Source organism: Rattus norvegicus, chromosome 13 (genome assembly GCF_021556685.1).
Source record: "Rattus norvegicus strain SHRSP/BbbUtx chromosome 13, alternate assembly SHRSP_T2T, whole genome shotgun sequence".
Lineage (NCBI taxonomy): Eukaryota > Metazoa > Chordata > Mammalia > Rodentia > Muridae > Rattus > Rattus norvegicus.
This window is the reverse complement of record NC_141546.1, coordinates 50,431,136-50,433,960: the sequence shown is the minus strand read 5'-3', so window position 1 is coordinate 50,433,960 and position 2,825 is coordinate 50,431,136. Positions and strand designations below refer to the sequence as shown.

Here is a 2,825-nt window from a genome sequence, read left to right as displayed (position 1 = left end):
TTTCTCAGACTAGTAAACAGTGTTACTACCACAAGACTCAGATCCCAGAAGAAGGTAGGGTATGGTAGGTCACATCTGTTATTATCTCCAAATCTCAGAGATGGAGGCCAGAGGGCCAGTGGTTCAAAGCCAGTCTCGTTGTACAGCAAGTCTGAGACCAGCCCAGGTGACATGAGACTGTTCCAATGTCAGACAAAAGAACTTCTAGGTAAATATTTACAACAGCACTTTTTCAAGGCCTAGAAAGTAGCCACAAGTCAACATTCACAATGGCAGAAAACCAAACTGTGTTAAATGAATACAATGAAGTACTCATCAAGAAAAAAAAAAAAGAATGTATCAAACACTGATGTATATGGCAATGGGGATAATTCTTTTTTTTTTTTTTTTGGCAGTTCTGTAACTTTATTTGACATTCAGCAGTTAGTTCTCATCCACATTGACCGTCTGTAGATTTTTGAATGTGGTAACAGGCACGTAAGTTACCAGTGTGTAGAGTTTGTTTGGTGAATCCTCATCCTCATTATGCTTTCTAGACAAACATACTCGGATGCGGTACGGAACATTCCTTATTCCTTTGGCCCAGATGGCTTTATTGAGCCTGGTGTCTGTGCGCACATCTGGAGTCCCCAACTCCTTCATGGCAAATTTCCGAATTTCCTTGAGTGCCCAAGGAGCACGCTTCTTGAAGCCCACTCCATGGATGCGCTTGTGAATGTTGATGGTGTATTCTCGGGTCACCACCTCGTTGATGGCAGAACGGCCCTTCTTCTTGCCACCCTTCTTTGCGGGAGCCATACTGCCCGCCCCAAGTTGGAAAGGAAGGGCGCGAGGGATTGTGGGATGGAAAGTCCGGGAATAAGTCTTAAAACCGCTAAGTTAGAGAAATCTAACAATCAAATATTGTGTTCACATTTGTATGAGATGTTCAAAATAGGAGACAGCGAGATTAATGTTTGTTTAAGGCTAAGTAGGAAGGAAGTATGTTAGGAAAAATGAGAATGATTACAAGTGGGCTTCTTTTTGGGGTGGTAACGTGGTCTAAAATTAGAGGCAATGATTATACAACTGGGAAAAAACAGCAAGATGTATTGAAATTGTGCCTTTAAAAAAAGTTCCTCACATCATGGGTCTCAATGATGTCACTAGAACAAATTTCTGAATAATGGGCGTAGGGTGGCTTTTCTTTTTTCCTTCATCTTTATCTTCCACAATAAAAATGTATCCCTAATGCAGAAAAAGAAACAAAGCCACTGGTTTCAGTGCTTAATCTCCAGGAGATAATGTCTTAGACTTCCCTGCAGAGGTTCCTGGGTTTGAGGGCTTCTTTAGTTAAATTATCGTCCCTTCAGGAGCTTGCTACTGGGGCTTGAAAGATGGCTTAGCAGTCACAAAGCACTGGCAGCTCTTCCAGAGGACTCCAGACCGATTCCCAGGACCCACAGGTGGCATCCAGCAGTCTGTAATTCCAGCTCCAGGGCATCCAACACTGTCCCCTGGCCTCGCCGGGCACCGCAAACCTGTGGGGTACAGACATACATGTGGGCAAACCTTACATACATTAAATTAAATTAATATCTTTTTTTCTAAAAGGAGCATTTGCCTCCCCTCTCCCACACTGCTCCTCTCTACTGTAAAAGCAAGGGAGCTTTTTATTTTTCCTAAAACGAGGAGCCCGTGGGTGCTCTGCTTCTCTGTGGTGCTGACTCACTCAGGCTGAGTCTCCCGCTCCGACTTCTCATTGTTTGCCGCCTCCCAGAGCCTCCGGCGCTTTGCAGCTTTTACTTGGATGGCAACACATTTACTGTCTTTCTGAAATGGAGTACTTCACGTTAGCACTGGCATTCGAGCTCCTTTCGTTACCTGGACGCGTCAATCATTCGGTTATAATCTCCTAACGGCTATTTGTCCAATGAAACAGTAAGTTCAGGTTGCAAAAAAGAAATCGTTTTTTCATAATATTTTATCGATTATTTGGGAATGTCACATCCCAGTCCTCCCAGGTTTGCCAAAAACTCCCACACATATAAAGAAAGGGAAAAAGAAGGAGAAAAGGAGTAGAGTAGGAAAAGAACAACCCTAGTTTGTGTTACCCATATACTCACTGGAGCATGACCGAACTCCCGATGGCCATCCCCTTAAAGAAAGCTGAGTCCTTCCACCTGCAACCCTGCCGGAAGCCATCAACTGTGGACAGACACACTTCAGCATCCTCATTGCGACTTTTAGGAGTTCTCTTTAAGGGCTTTCTGACTAGACTGTTAGTTTGGTGGGGGACAGGGGATGACACAGAAGGCTCTGATGCCCCTCTCTTTTTTTTTTTTTTTCCGGAGCTGGGGACTGAACCCAGGGCCTTGTGCTTGCTAGGCAAGCACTCTACCACTGAGCTAAATCCCCAACCCTGATGCCCCTCTTTCTCAGTGGTGAGTCTGTAGTCATTAACACCATGGCAAAAGTTGCTTCCCTGCCCTTTAGAGTCAGCGGGAGCATGAGTCATAGACTTAGACAAGGTTTCTGGCAACAGTGTGGACCATGGACATCCACATGGTCTCCAGCATCAGAGTGTGCATGTACCTCAGCATGGTCTCAGGTGGCAGTAGGGACCACAGGTATCAACACGGTCCTCTGCCACTGCACTGCTCACGGACACTATCACAACTCTAAGGGGGCAGCACAGAGCATGGACCTCTCATTGACCGTCAGTGGTAACATGGGGCACGGACATCAACACAGACTCCAGCTACAGTGGGACCACAGACCCAGACATAGTCCTCATTGGCAGCATAGGTCACTCACATCAACATGTCCCCCTTGGGAAGCCCAGT

The 2,825-nt window shown here is 45.7% G+C and overlaps 1 pseudogene across 1 annotated transcript; it reads right to left on the bottom strand.

Moving 5' to 3' along the window:
- Positions 1-377: 377 nt before the first annotated feature.
- On the bottom strand, positions 378-1,840 carry Rpl31l9 (ribosomal protein L31 like 9; annotated as a pseudogene). The gene is made up of 2 exons (XR_015636345.1): positions 1,712-1,840; positions 378-1,520 (listed from the first exon to the last, which is right to left on the bottom strand). The product of XR_015636345.1 is annotated as a ribosomal protein L31 like 9 (transcript).
- Between the last annotated feature and the right edge of the window lie 985 nt (positions 1,841-2,825).